The sequence below is a fragment of the Dipteris shenzhenensis genome, unplaced genomic scaffold (assembly GCF_047967505.1).
Source record: "Dipteris shenzhenensis isolate YYH24624 ecotype China unplaced genomic scaffold, Dip_SZ_1.0 scaf0265, whole genome shotgun sequence".
Classification (NCBI taxonomy): domain Eukaryota; kingdom Viridiplantae; phylum Streptophyta; class Polypodiopsida; order Gleicheniales; family Dipteridaceae; genus Dipteris; species Dipteris shenzhenensis.
The window spans coordinates 8,942-23,459 of NW_028239571.1; the positions used below are offsets into that span (position 1 = coordinate 8,942).

The 14,518-nt window shown below is 45.8% G+C and overlaps 2 non-coding genes across 2 annotated transcripts; one reads left to right on the top strand and one right to left on the bottom strand.

The window, feature by feature from the left end:
- The first annotated feature begins 3,905 nt into the window (after window positions 1–3,905).
- TRNAM-CAU (transfer RNA methionine (anticodon CAU)) lies at window positions 3,906–3,979 on the top strand. The gene has a single exon. It is a non-coding gene; the product is annotated as a tRNA-Met (tRNA).
- Window positions 3,980–13,654: 9,675 nt separating this feature from the next.
- Window positions 13,655–13,726, bottom strand: TRNAC-GCA (transfer RNA cysteine (anticodon GCA)). Its single transcript has one exon. It is a non-coding gene; the product is annotated as a tRNA-Cys (tRNA).
- Window positions 13,727–14,518: the final 792 nt, after the last annotated feature.

Here is a 14,518-nt window from a genome sequence, read left to right on the forward strand (position 1 = left end):
CTATTTTTATGGTGAGAGATTATGATCCGACTACTCAATACAACAACCTATTGGATCGTGTCATTCGGCATCGTGATGCAATAATTTCACATCTTAACCGGGTATGCATTTTTCTAGGTTTCCATAGTTTCGGATTGTATATTCATAACGATACTACGAGTGCGTTGGGACGTCCCCAAGATACGTTTTCAGATACTGCTATTTAATTACAACCCATATTTGCTCAGTGGGTCCAAAACATTCATGCTTCTGCTCCTGACTTAACGGCACCTAATGCAACAGCAGGTACCAGTTTGACCTGGGGGGGTGGAGACTTAGTAGCAGTAGGTGGTAAAGTTGCTTTGTCACCAATCCCATTAGGTACTGCCGATTTTTTGGTGCATCACATCCATGCCTTTACGATTCATGTTACTGTATTAATATCACCAAAAGGTGTCCCGTTTGCGAGGAGCTCCCGCCTAATACCCGACAAAGCGAATCTTGGTTTTCGTTTCCCTCGTGATGGCCCCGGTAGAGGAGGTACCTGCCAGGTATCTGCTTGGGATCATGTCTTCTCAGGTTTGTTCTGGATGTATAATTCCATCTCAGTAGTTATATTTCATTTCAGTTGGAAGATGCAATCTGACGTACGGGGTAGTATAAGTGACCAGGGAGTAGTGAGCCATATCACTGGAGGAAACTTCGCGCAGAGTTCAACAACCATTAATGGATGGCTCCGTGATTTCCTATGGGCACAGGCTTCCCAAGTCATTCAATCGTATGGTTCTTCATTATCCGCATATGGTCTTTTATTCTCGGGTGCTCATTTTGTTTGGGCTTTTAGTCTGACGTTCCTGTTCAGTGGCCGTGGATATCGGCAAGAACTCATCGAATCTACTGTTCGGGCCCATAATAAATTGAAAGTTGCTCCTGCTATCCAGCCCAGGGCTCTGAGTATTGTACAGGGACGTGCCGTAGGGGTGGCTCATTACCTTCTGGGTGGAATCGCCACAACATGGGCATTCTTCCTAGCGAGAATCATTGCAGTAGGATAATGGCTAGGAGGATTCGAAAAGCATTACGGCATCAAGATTTCCAAAGTTCAGCCAGGGTCTATCCCAAGACCCAACTACTCGTCGTATCTGGTTCGGTATAGCCACTGCGCATGACTTCGAGAGTCATGACAATATTACCGAGGAACGTCTCTACCAGAAAATATTTGCTTCCCATTCTGGTCAATTAGCTATAATTCTTCTCTGGACTTCTGGGAATCTATTCCATGTAGCTTGGCAGGGTAACTTCGAGGCATGGGTGCAAAACCCATTACAGGTAAGACCAATCGCTCATGCCATTCGGGATCCTCATTTTGGTCAACCAGCCGTCGAGGCTTATACCCGAGGGGGAGCTCCGGGTCCGGTTAATATTGCTTATCCTGGTGTTTATCAGTGGCGGTACACTATCGGTTTACGCGACAATCAAGATCTATATACCGGAGCTATCTCCTTACTAGCTGTTTCCGCCTTGTTCCTGGTAGCGGGTTGGTTGCATCTACAACCCAAATGGAAACCGGGTATTTCTTGGTTCAAAAATGCTGAATCTCGTCTCAATCATCACTTATCAGGACTCTTCGGAATAAGCTCTCTAGCTTGGACAGGCCACCTGATTCACGTCGCTATTCCTGAATCTAGAGGCGAACATGTGAGATGGGGTAATTTACTAACTGCACTACCACACCCCCAAGGTTTGGGACCATTCTTTTCGGGTCAATGGAGTGTTTATGCACAAAGTCCCGACTCCGCTAATCACTCGTTCAATAGTGCTCAGGGAGCAGGAACTGCCATTTCAACCTTTCCGGGGGGATTTCATCCACAAACTCAGAGTTTGTGGTTAACTGATATCGCTCATCATCATCTGGCAATTGCGGTTGTGTTTATCATTGCCGGCCACATGTACAGGACTAACTACGGCATCGGACATAGTATAAAAGAGATTCTGGAAGCTCATATTCCTCCAGGAGGCAGGTTGGGACGTGGACATAGGGGACTCTACGACACAATCAATAACTCCCTACATTTCCAATTAGGACTCGCTTTAGCTGCTTTAGGAGTCATTACTTCCCTAGTGGCACAACATATGTATTCCTTACCCGCTTATGCTTTTATAGCACAGGATTATACGACCCAGGCCGCGCTATACACCCATCACCAGTACATCGCTGGTTTTATTATGACAGGGGCGTTCGCCCACGGAGCCATATTCTTTATACGGGATTATGATCCGGAACAAAATAAGGATAACGTGTTGGCAAGGATGTTGGAGCATAAAGAAGCAATAATAGCCCATTTGAGTCGGGCTAGTTTATTCCTAGGGTTCCATACTTTGGGTCTCTATGTCCATAACGACGTCACGTTAGCCTTTGGAACCCCAGAGAAGCAAATTCTTATTGAACCTGTATTTGCTCAACGGATACAATCCGCTCACGGTAAATCTTTGTATGGTTTCGACGTACTTCTCTCCTCGACAGACAGTCCAGCATTCAATGCTGGTCAGAGCTTGTGGCTACCCGGTTGGTTAGACGCCATTAATAATAATAGCAACTCATTATTCCTAACCATTGGACCCGGGGATTTCTTAGTTCATCATGCTATTGCTCCAGGTCCACATACAACTACACCGATTCTAGTGAAGGGTGCATTAGATGCGCGCGGCTCCAAGCTGATGCCGGATAAGAAAGAATTTGGTTATAGTTTTCCTTGCGACGGTCCAGGTAGAGGTGGTACCTGTGACATCTCGGCCTGGGATGCATTTTATCTGGCAGTTTTCCGGATGTCGAATACAATTGGATGGGTCACCTTTTACTGGCACCGGAAGCATATTACCCTGTGGCAGGGAAATGTAGCTCAATTCAATGAATCCTCTACTTACTTGATGGGATGGTTGAGGGATTATCTACGGCTGAATTCTTCACAACTCATTAACGGTTACAATCCTTTCGGTATGAACAGTTTATCCGTCTGGGCATGGATGTTTTCGTTTGGACATCTCGTTCGGGCTACTGGATTCACGTTTCCCATCTCCTGGCGCGGTTATTGGCAAGAACTTATTGAAACTCTGGCTCGGGCTCATGAACGCACACCTTTGGCCAATCTGATTCGCTGGAAAGACAAACCAGTCGCTCTTTCTATCGTTCAAGCACGATTAGTGGGACTAGCCCACTTCTCCGTAGGTTATATATTTACCTATGCAGCTTTCTCAATAGCATCCACATCGGGTAAATTTGGGTAGCTCTGTGTTTCGCCTCAATAAAAGCTAAAAGCATGTATCGCATTGGGCTTACCTTTGGCATTCGAGCCAGTGGTAAGCCCAACTTATCCACGATTAAAATCTGTCTCTGATGGATAGATAGCACGGATGGGTGGCAAATCATAGCACTTCAATTGGACTCTATCCCAAATTCCATCCATTCTATAATAACATTCCAATATCGCCGACTAGGAAATTACGGCAAAGAGGAGTCTCATTGAGAAAGAGAAGAAGAAACAAAAACTGGTGAGGAAATATTATCTCATACGTCAATCCCTGAAACAGAGAATGAGGGGGGGTTTATCAATACAAGAAAAATTAGAGGTTTCTGAGGCGTTCCAATCTCCACCACGTAACAGTGCACCCACCCGTCTTCGTAACCGATGCTCCCTAACCGGACGCCCCAGATCCAATTATCGAGACTTTGGTTCATCCAGACACGTACCACGCGAAATGGCACACGCTTGTTTGCTGCCTGGAGTAATAAAATCGAGTTGGTAGATAAATATTGGTTTTCCCACACGAATTGTTGGAGAATCGATCTCCATAAATTCACAAGATTCCCTCGTGTTCAATGTAATTATTTGAAGACTGTATAATAATTACAGCGAGGGAATCAACCACGCGGGGTAGAGCAGCTTGGTAGCTCGCAAGGCTCATAACCTTGAGGTCACGGGTTCGAATCCCGTCTCCGCAAACGAAAATTAACTTGGTGATAGGGTGATAAAGCAATAGGTGATAGGGGGATAAAGCAATAGTCCACCCTGTTCCCGTATTTTTATTCCAACTATTTGACCACGTACCGGCGGGTATTCATCCACAACATAAACCGGATAATCCCAAATTTTCCCCCCTCATTCTCCTTTTTCTCCTTCCCAGGTGAATCTCCCGATTCTCTATCGGGATCCATTCAATCGGGTAAGTAGGGGGTGGAAAGGAGGACTCAACCATTTCCGCTAGTTCCAGAGACCTTACCCCACCTAGTTTTAGTATCAGCAGTTTTTAATCCCCCCCCCCTGGTAAGATTGAGAGAATAGTGACAGGATAATGATTTGAGAAACGGGAAACAGAATAGTTCTGTTTCCGACATACTGTGTTTCATACACCTCATCAATGTCATCATCGGTAAGCCCTTTTAACTCAGTGGTAGAGTACCGCCATGGTAAGGCGTAAGTCATCGGTTCAAATCCGATAAAGGGCTCGTGAGATTTCACTCGACTTGTCTCTTTCTCTCGGCACAGACACTCGTAATCCTTCCTTACATTGTAGAGTACCACATATGTTTCTACCAATTCAGAAAATTAGTGATCACGTCGAAATGATCCTTCGCCCGAATAGGCGACGAATATGACGAGGCCCCCCCCCCCCCCCAGATGCCTATCGAATCAGATTATCCTGATTATCCACTTTCACTGCTCGGGGGACTCCCGGTAAGATTCGCAACAAATATCCACATATATCTATCTATATAGCGGGATCCATATGTGGGTGGGGAAATCAACGAAGAATCAGCGAATCGCTACGTAATAAAGCTGTTCGGAATGTTCCCCCCCGTCTTGAATCTCAGAATTATTGCTACCCGTAATATAAGAAATTTAGGTAGATGTAATTCATGATGTGGAAGATCATTCAGTTACCCCTGATACAGGAATCCAATGAGAATTCTGACTATCGATACATCTCTCCGCAGGGGGAGATATTCCAATGAATTCTCGTATGAAAAGATTTCAGCTAACTCCCAGCTACGGGTTTCTCTCGTATCATTCCGATCCATCTCCCGCTTCTTAACCAGGAGGTAAGACGGACTATATGGTTCTCATTTAATCTATCGAGACGGGAGTTTGTTTCTCTCGTCCGACATCAAGGAAAAGTGGCCTCCCCCCACCCCCCCCCACCCACCCGCCATTAATCACCCGAATGATTCGGGAGCGAAAAGCTTCCGAATGGTATTGAGTATTGGTAGAATAAATATCAGGAAGTGTCTCTTCCATCGTGAAATAGACGAGTAAAGTGAAGATACGGATCATAAATATCTGTATGTACGCGTGTCCTACTCAATTCACCAAATAGATAGATTGCTGAAAATTGGTGCTTCTCCCACTCCTTCCTGTACTTCTCCAGTGGGCAGGACATGCGGGAGGAAACACCAGCACCACATAAAGAGATCCAATAGATGCCGTTGATTGTTCAATTGGAAGGAATCTAGCTGGGATAAAGTTCCGGATCAGGATTCATCGACGTAGCGAACGGGTTGATGGAGTCTCGGAAGAAGAGAAAGGGTTACCCACTTTCTGAAGAATCACGAAATCAATTTCGTTGTATCGGTACTCTATCCATATCCATCCGCTTGGGGGAACGAGACGGAGTAGAAAAGTACCCTCGACGGGACCTAGGAATATTGTTACCATGCCAGAGAGATTCCGACAAATTCTTATTCAGAAGGGGCAGTGATATGGTAGTTTCATTTCCTACACCACGACCCTATCATGTCATGAAATAGAAGGGCACCCAAAATGGTTGGAAGAGTTGAATAGGAGAATAACTATGACCATCGCCATTGGAAAATCCTCCAAGGAATCGAAAGATTTGTTTGATAGTATGGACGATTGGCTACGAAGGGATCGTTTCGTATTTGTAGGTTGGTCCGGTCTATTACTTTTCCCCACCGCTTATTTCTCCCTAGGCGGTTGGTTCACCGGCACAACCTTCGTCACCTCGTGGTATACTCATGGATTAGCTAGTTCCTACTTGGAAGGTTGCAATTTTCTGACTGCCGCAGTTTCCACCCCTGCAAATAGTCTCGCTCATTCCTTGCTTCTACTGTGGGGTCCGGAAGCACAGGGAGACTTCACCCGTTGGTGCCAATTAGGGGGTCTATGGACCTTTGTTGCTCTTCACGGTTCCTTCGCTTTGATAGGTTTCATGTTACGTCAATTCGAACTTGCTAGGTCCGTACAATTACGTCCCCATAATGCAATAGCGTTCTCTGCTCCCATTGCTGTTTCTGTTTCTGTATTCCTAATCTACCCGTTAGGGCAATCCGGTTGGTTTTTTGCACCCAGCTTCGGTGTAGCAGCTATCTCTCGATTCATTCTCTTTTTCCAGGGTTTTCACAACTGGACGTTGAACCCGTTTCATATGATGGGAGTCGCCGGAGTCCTTGGTGCTGCTCTTTCGTGTGCCATTCATGGCGCCACGGTGGAAAACACCTTATTTGAAGACGGTGATGGCGCAAATACATTCCGTGCTTTTAACCCAACTCAATCCGAAGAGACCTATTCAATGGTTACCGCTAATCGTTTCTGGTCCCAAATATTCGGTGTCGCTTTCTCCAACAAACGTTGGTTGCATTTCTTTATGTTATTCGTGCCAGTAACTGGATTATGGATGAGTGCTATCGGAGTAGTTGGTCTCGCTTTGAATTCGCGTGCTTATGACTTCGTTTCCCAAGAAATTCGTGCGGCGGAAGATCCTGAGTTTGAAACTTTCTACACAAAGAACATTCTGTCGAATGAGGGTATTCGTGCCTGGATGGCAGCTCAGGATCAGCCTCATGAAAACCTTGTATTCCCCGAGGAGGTCTTACCCCGTGGAAACGCTCTTTAACGAAACTCTGTCTCTGGGTGGTCGCGATCAGGAAACCACAGGTTTCGCTTGGTGGGCCGGTAACGCTCGACTGATCAATCTGTCTGGTAAATTACTCGGTGCCCATGTAGCTCATGCTGGCTTGATCGTGTTTCGGGCTGGAGCCATGAATTTGTTTGAAGTGGCTCACTTCGTTCCGGAGAAGCCTATGTATGAACAGGGGTTAATTCTACTTCCCCACCTAGCTACCCTAGGTTGGGGAGTGGGTCCCGGTGGGGAAGTCGTCGATACCTTTCCCTATTTTGTTTCTGGAGTCCTTCATTTGATATCTTCCGCGGTTCTAGGGTTCGGGGGTATTTATCACGCTCTCATTGGCCCCGAGACTTCAGAAGAGTCCTTCCCATTTTTCGGCTATATATGGAAGGACAAAAATAAGATGACTACTATATTGGGTATTCATCTAATCTTGTTAGGAGCCGGCGCCTTCCTCCTAGTATTCAAAGCGTTATATTTCGGAGGCTTGTATGACACATGGGCCCCGGGAGGTGGGGATGTACGGAAGATTACGAATCTCACTTTAAGCCCGAGTGTCATATTTGGTTACTTACTCAAATCCCCCTTTGGTGGAGAGGGTTGGATTGTAAGTGTCGATAACCTAGAAGATATTATTGGGGGACATGTCTGGCTGGGATCCATCTGTATCTCCGGGGGGATCTGGCACATATTGACCAAACCATTTGCTTGGGCCCGTCGCGCTTTTGTGTGGTCCGGAGAGGCTTACCCGTCCTATAGCTTAGGAGCACTTGCTATTTTTGGTTTTACTGCTTGTTGTTTCGTTCGGTTCAATAACACGGCATATCCTAGTGAATTCTATGGTCCTACCGGTCCAGAGGCTTCTCAAGCTCAAGCTTTTACTTTTCTTGTCAGGGACCAGCGTCTCGGCGCCAACATAGGTTCCGCTCAAGGACCTACTGGTTTGGGTAAATACCTGATGCGTTCCCCCACGGGAGAAATCATATTTGGAGGCGAAACAATGCGTTTCTGGGACCTTCGTGCTCCTTGGTTGGAGCCACTGAGAGGCCCCAACGGTTTGGATTTGAGTAAGTTGAAAAGAGATATACAACCCTGGCAGGAGCGACGCTCCGCGGAGTATATGACTCATGCACCTCTGGGTTCCTTAAATTCCGTAGGTGGAGTAGCTACTGAGATAAATGCCGTGAACTATGTATCTCCCCGAAGTTGGTTGGCTACTTCCCATTTCGTTCTAGGATTTTTCTTTTTTGTGGGTCATTTATGGCATGCGGGAAGAGCCCGTGCGGCGGCAGCCGGGTTTGAGAAGGGAATTGACCGTGATACCGAACCCGTTCTTTCCATGACACCATTAAATTAGGACAAATTGCTGAGATATTAATGGAAAGTTATTACTTGGTAGTATTAGTACCTACCATACCAGACAAATTTCCATTTTCTACTGGTGGTTCTTTGCGGAACCGGGACACAGCTCATACATAAACTAACCCCCCAGTGGGGTTAGTTCGATACGTCGGTATATACCCAGCAGTAACCTTTACCTCGCGGATGAGGGAAGGGCGAGGTGTAACTCACTGTTCATTTCTATAGGGTTCCGGGAAACCACAAGTTTCGGTAGCATTTGCACTTATGTCTACAAATCACCCCCCTGGAGGGGGTGATTTGGCGATGACGACTCATCTCCGTAAGCTAATTTGAAGCTAATTTGAATCCTCACCAGTTGTATCTGGTGGAACGTACCCATCCCGCAAATGGGTGGGTAATTGACCTTTGATCATCCCGATAAGTCAATCGATAGAACTGGTATTTTAAATACCTCTAGTTAACATCAGATCTCTCATATTTGTTTGTTTCCTATCCCTCGAACCCTGATAGGGAAAGTATTGACACGGGACCTGGGCCTGGAGATGCGGCGCATGAACCGGGGCGGAGGAGGAATACCCCCAGACTGCTTCAGAAGATTCCTCTCATCTATCATTATTAAGAATAGGCTCCCCTCGGGGACATTGGCATTTTTTGGGAAATACTAGGTGGTTCTTTTAGACCACCGATAGACCACTAATACCCCCTCCCGTCGGGTCCGGTACTGAATCAATTGAGGAGAGAGAGGGATTCGAACCCTCGATAGCGTTTCAGCACTATGCCAGTTTTCAAGACTGGAGCCTCCCCATAAACCACTCGACCACCTCTCCTAGAAAGCTCTTCTCCAATTCTTCGAGATCTTGTCGATCTTGATACACATGTATTGTATCGAGATTCACCCCTATTACGAAAGATATGAGATGATGGTTTCGTATGATTTACTATGAAATCAATATAGGGATCATTCCAAATAATCAAATTCTTACTCCTACTTGATGGATTATCAAGAGATTCGAAAGAGACATTGGATTCCGGGGTACTGAACTAGAAGGATTCTTGTTCCGTCCAAAATCCTCGGTCTCGGTATGGTGTAAGTCCCACCGGATGGGGATCAGATGGTACAAATCCTCTACTTCTGATACGTCGAGAGTCCTAACTACGACTATTGCTTTCCAATTGGCTTTATTCACATTAATCGCCATTTCATTCCTACTAGTAATTGGTGTACCTGTCGTGCTTGCTTCCCCCAATGGTTGGTCAAGCAACAAAAATGTCGTCTTTTCAGGGGCTTCCTTATGGATCGGATTAGTTTTCCTAGTGGGTATACTTAATTCCTTCATATCCCAGAGATTCAATGTATCGGTAATTCTGGCCCCCTCCTCACGATTCATAATGGCGAGTGGGAGAGAGAATCAATAATAATTACGGTCTACGGAATCGACACTTCCTCCTCGGGGGGGGGGGGGCTCTCCGTCCACGAGGGAAAATCCCGAGACGAGGTGGATGGATTAGGTGTGTTGACTAGAGGAGTTACCACATATATAGTTATTCAATATAGAACGGGGTGGCATATCACGCGATATAGTTGAATGGTAAAATATCTCCTTGCCAAGGAGAGGACGCGGGTTCGATTCCCCGCTATCCGCCGACCCGACTTTCTTGCCCCGCTTCCACCCCCGGCAGTAGCCCCCGGATAGTTCAGACCGGTGGAGAGAATATTTTTGAGCTTCAGGAGTGAGATATTCCCAATTGAGGAAGTCATAACCGAGTGATTTGAGGCGTAGATTTCCAATCTGGGTTTTCCCTCGAGGGGAAAACAGAACATTGAATGAACCAAAAGCAATGGAGAAGCCTATATACTTACTGATGCTGCTGGTAATTACCAATTATTATTGGGATACATAAGTTCATCGGTGAAAGAAATAATCGTCCATGGAAATATGGATTGGGTGAAGCTTTTCAACTGCCTCACTTCACTTCGGAGAATTGCAAGGTTTAAGTCTCAGCGTTACCTCTATGCCGTGTCGACTTCCTACACATCTAGGAAGCAGTCGACCTAGAGGTTGTGGGAGATGCCACATGCGGTTCCGCATATAGGTATGCATCGAGCGGGATTTGCGATAAGGATTCGGAGAGGTATTCCAATTCCCCATCCATTGGATGTTGTATTCGGGGGGGATTCGGGAGAATCAGATTGACGATTTATAGATAATCTCTTATTATCTGAAGAGTGATTGGGCCCCCATCGTCTAGAGGCCTAGGACACCTCTCTTTCAAGGAGGCGACGGGGATTCGAATTCCCCTGGGGGTACTTATACTCATCTCGCAGAAGCACTACGGACGTTATGGCTTCTCTTGCCCTCGTACCTTCTCAGGGTGGCGGGAGGGGCCCAGATTGAAAACATCAATAAACTCCTTTCATTTACACTTCCGAGACCGATTCTGTTTTCAAGTACTTCCAAGCCCGGTCTAAATCTCTGGGTCGATGCCCGAGTGGCTAATGGGACGGACTGTAAATCCGCTGGCAACGCCTACGCTGGTTCGAATCCAGCTCGACCCAGAAACCGCGGAGTTACTTCATTATAATTTGTATATCTCGACTGAGTTATTTGAAATGACTCAATAAAATGTAGCGGGATTGACGGGTCTCGAACCCGCAACTTCCGCCTTGACAGGGCGGTGCTCTAACCGATTGAACTACAATCCCAGCAATTAATTAAAGTCTATGTACTGGGTGCTTAGGAGTCAATGCTCTATCTCCCATCCACGGGTGAATCCGACAAACCATTTTTACTCGAATCCCGTTTCGGATATACAGATGCAGGAGATATTAACCCCGAAAGCCCCAATTGTCTTGATTCTTCGAGGAGACGAGACATCCGCCTCGCGCCAGTTCCACATGCCCCGCGCTTACTATGGATATTCACTACGAGTATTCAAATGAGCTTATTTGCGGGGCTAATCTCTAGCCACGTCAACCCATAGGCGAGAGAGGGAAGGGGAGGAGGGGAAATTATTCCAGTCATTGATTTTTCCATCCATAGATTCCCACCCACAGTGCTTCTAGATTCGTTTGCTGCCACAGAAAGATGCGGTGACTAACCCCTCTTCTCTGTCTCAGTAAGAATATAAAAAAGGGGGGGGCAAGTTCTTGCCGAAGAAGCGTAAACAATCGACTACTCTTAAAATTTTCTTTCGTGATATACTATGTAATTGATATCAGAGATTTGACCAGACCGAGTTAATTTTTTTTCTATCCCGATTATCAGATCCACTCTAGTAGAGTTGGATGACTCACAATATCACGATAAAGTTCAGGAGTCTCTCCTAATGGGGTCACTCAAGTTACTCCTCAAATCAATTTGAACCACTAATATGGAAGTAAATATCCTCGCATTCATAGCTACTGCACTCTTTATTTCCAATACCTACAGCTTTTCTACCTATTCCTTACATTCAAACGGCTGCTCAGAACAATTAATCCGAGAACCTGGTCTATTGTTTCGCCGCGGATGGTAGTAAGTAGATAAGGGAAGGTTGAATATACGTCCCGGGGTAGGGGATGAAATAGGATGCTACTCCGCGTGAAGTAGCAACTCGGTTGCCAGTAAACTACTAATTTTTACTCCCCCAATTTGAATTCCACAGTCCCATCCCAATTAAAATCTGGATAGATAGATGATCTACATAGATAGACCCATCTATCTATCGATCGGGAGGTCCATCTCACTCATCCTTTTTATTATGATTTCCATGGAACCAGGTCCCGGTGCAATAGTCGGAATCGGGCTAGTAGTGATAGGTGTATTCCTGTATGTCTCCGCAAAGAGGGAACCTAATGTATCTAGAGGTGTGGTCCCAAATGTACCCGTGCAACATCTCTGCGATTTTCAGCATATCTCTACCCGGGGGATGTGAAACTTGAACTGGTGTCGGTAGTAATGAATCCCAATTAGGAATCAATCCATGACTAAACTGATTCAATATGTTTCTCCATACTTCGAAAACTAGGGGGGGGAGGGGATTGGCGGGTTCCAATATCTCTCTCCCCTGTGATATCTTTGGTTCTAGCCTCCCCCCTCTGGAGGGGAGATCTATATGTACATATGGATTTATGGGTAACCAATGGAGTCAGACATGAGTCTAAAGATCCTATTTTTACGGAACGGGGTGGATCGGGTGCATAAAGAACAAACCGGATTGAAATTTGAAACGTGGAGAGATTTTTCTATCTATCCATTGATTCGGATATATCAAGATTATCTATCTATTTCCCGATTCAATCCGGTGAAAGAGGATCCGGGAAGTTCGACAGAAGAACTGACGTGGATGAGAAGTGAGAGATAACACCTCGCTCCAACTACTGGTCCTGCTTAAGCCACAACGAAATGAAAAAATCACCCATGGTTTTTTGGGGGGGGGGGGGGCGCATTACCCAATCCATAGATTCCCAACCTATCCCGATACTACGACTTTTTCCTTTCCTCCATTGGATTATTATGCGGAGGAATTCTTATCTTTCAAGGTTTGGCGCTTAGATCCGATTCTACTATTATCTGAAATACTTTTAAGTGGAACTGCAATATTTCCTATTGCTGAAAATTTATATCTACGTAGAGAAGAGATCGAGGCATTTGATGAATCTAACCAGCGGATATCCAATAGGGGTCGTTTGGAAACTACCTGGTTGACTCCCCCTCCCGGGAGAGAAGATTCCTACAGAGAGTTGAGATTGGGGGGGGGGGGTGAATTCTCCCATAAATGGAAGGGAATTAGTTATACCATATGTGTTTCCTACGAAGAAGCAAGAGATTCTAGAGGGGGTCGAATCGTTGGGCCCCACCCCAACGATTCACATCTCCCGGATTCTACTATACTAGGAGGAGTAGTGTAAAATTACTCACTGCGATCCACTTCTTCCCCGAACCACAGGTGAAAGAGAGAATGTAGGAGTCACCATCGGAGCAGCCCAAGCAATACTAACCATATCCGTGGTCGTAATTCCTATCCCTTCAATTCAATTCTATTGAATTCCTTTTCCTCCAACTACTGGGTGCTTATATGGATGAACCCGAATCGAAGTCAGTAACATATCGTACATGGGAATCAATTTCTGTTTCATATGATACCCGAGTGGGAGGAGGTAATAAGAGTGCGGATCCGTCCACCAATATATTTTATAATGTTACCAAGTCCCAATCCCCGAGGGGTTGTCAATCCATATAATTTACTCCTCGATTCCTGATACACTAAGATCAGGATTGCCTATCCGTGGCATATCCGGATACATCTAGCGTGATAGGCCATAATATACTATGGAGCATCTCGATTTGTGTCCGGGTCTGGCGCGGTAGTCAATCCCGAAATCGTCGAAATTATTGATACTGGCACAACAAGGCGACACCCAGATTCGAACTGGGGGATGAAGGATTTGCAGTCCTTTGTCTTACCACTTGACTATATCGCCCTTCTTTCACCTGCATCGAGGCACATGATTGATAGATGGGGGACTCGATATTAAGTATACCACTGAATGGGAATATTAGCAAGCTGCTCATTTTTCTGTATCGGATTGAGCTCGTAAGTATGTCGGATACTAGAAACCTTTTCTCCCCATCCAATCAATTTGATGGGTTAGGAAACCTTGCTGCCCACCCCCCCCACTTCCACACACATCCTTTTTATACTATGCATCCCCAGGCAGCCAACACCAATTTTTCCCTAGATTGCTCCACTATCCTCTGACTTACTCGGATCCCTACTGCCCACCCCCTGGTCTTGTTTTCCCTCCTAACACTCTTGGAAATATCTAACGGATCCTTCACGCTCCCCACCCCCCAGAAATGGTTCGCATAGATACCGGGTTCTACTTCGAAAAGTTTTTCCCTTCCTTGTCAATTTCACCCTCCCCACATTGATATTGACACTCCGTGGCAACAGCAGGTAGATATTATTAGGTCGTCCACCTTTAGGGATAGATTCTCGAATCTCAATAGTTCTTCTGATCCACCTCGGGTTGGGGGGGGGAGGGGTAAACCAACGATTTGACACAATGGATTGATTTTCAGTAGTATGTGAAGTGATATTCCCCGTATCAATGTTTACCGGATTGCTGTTCCACGAATCGATACTTCACGGCGCAAAAACTGGTTCTTCGCGGTAGTTGCTTCGCAGCGAGAATCGCAACAACTGCGCCAATTGTATCAATTATGCTGACGTTAATGCCTCCAGCGTCTTCTGGAGATCCAGCGAAGTGAAT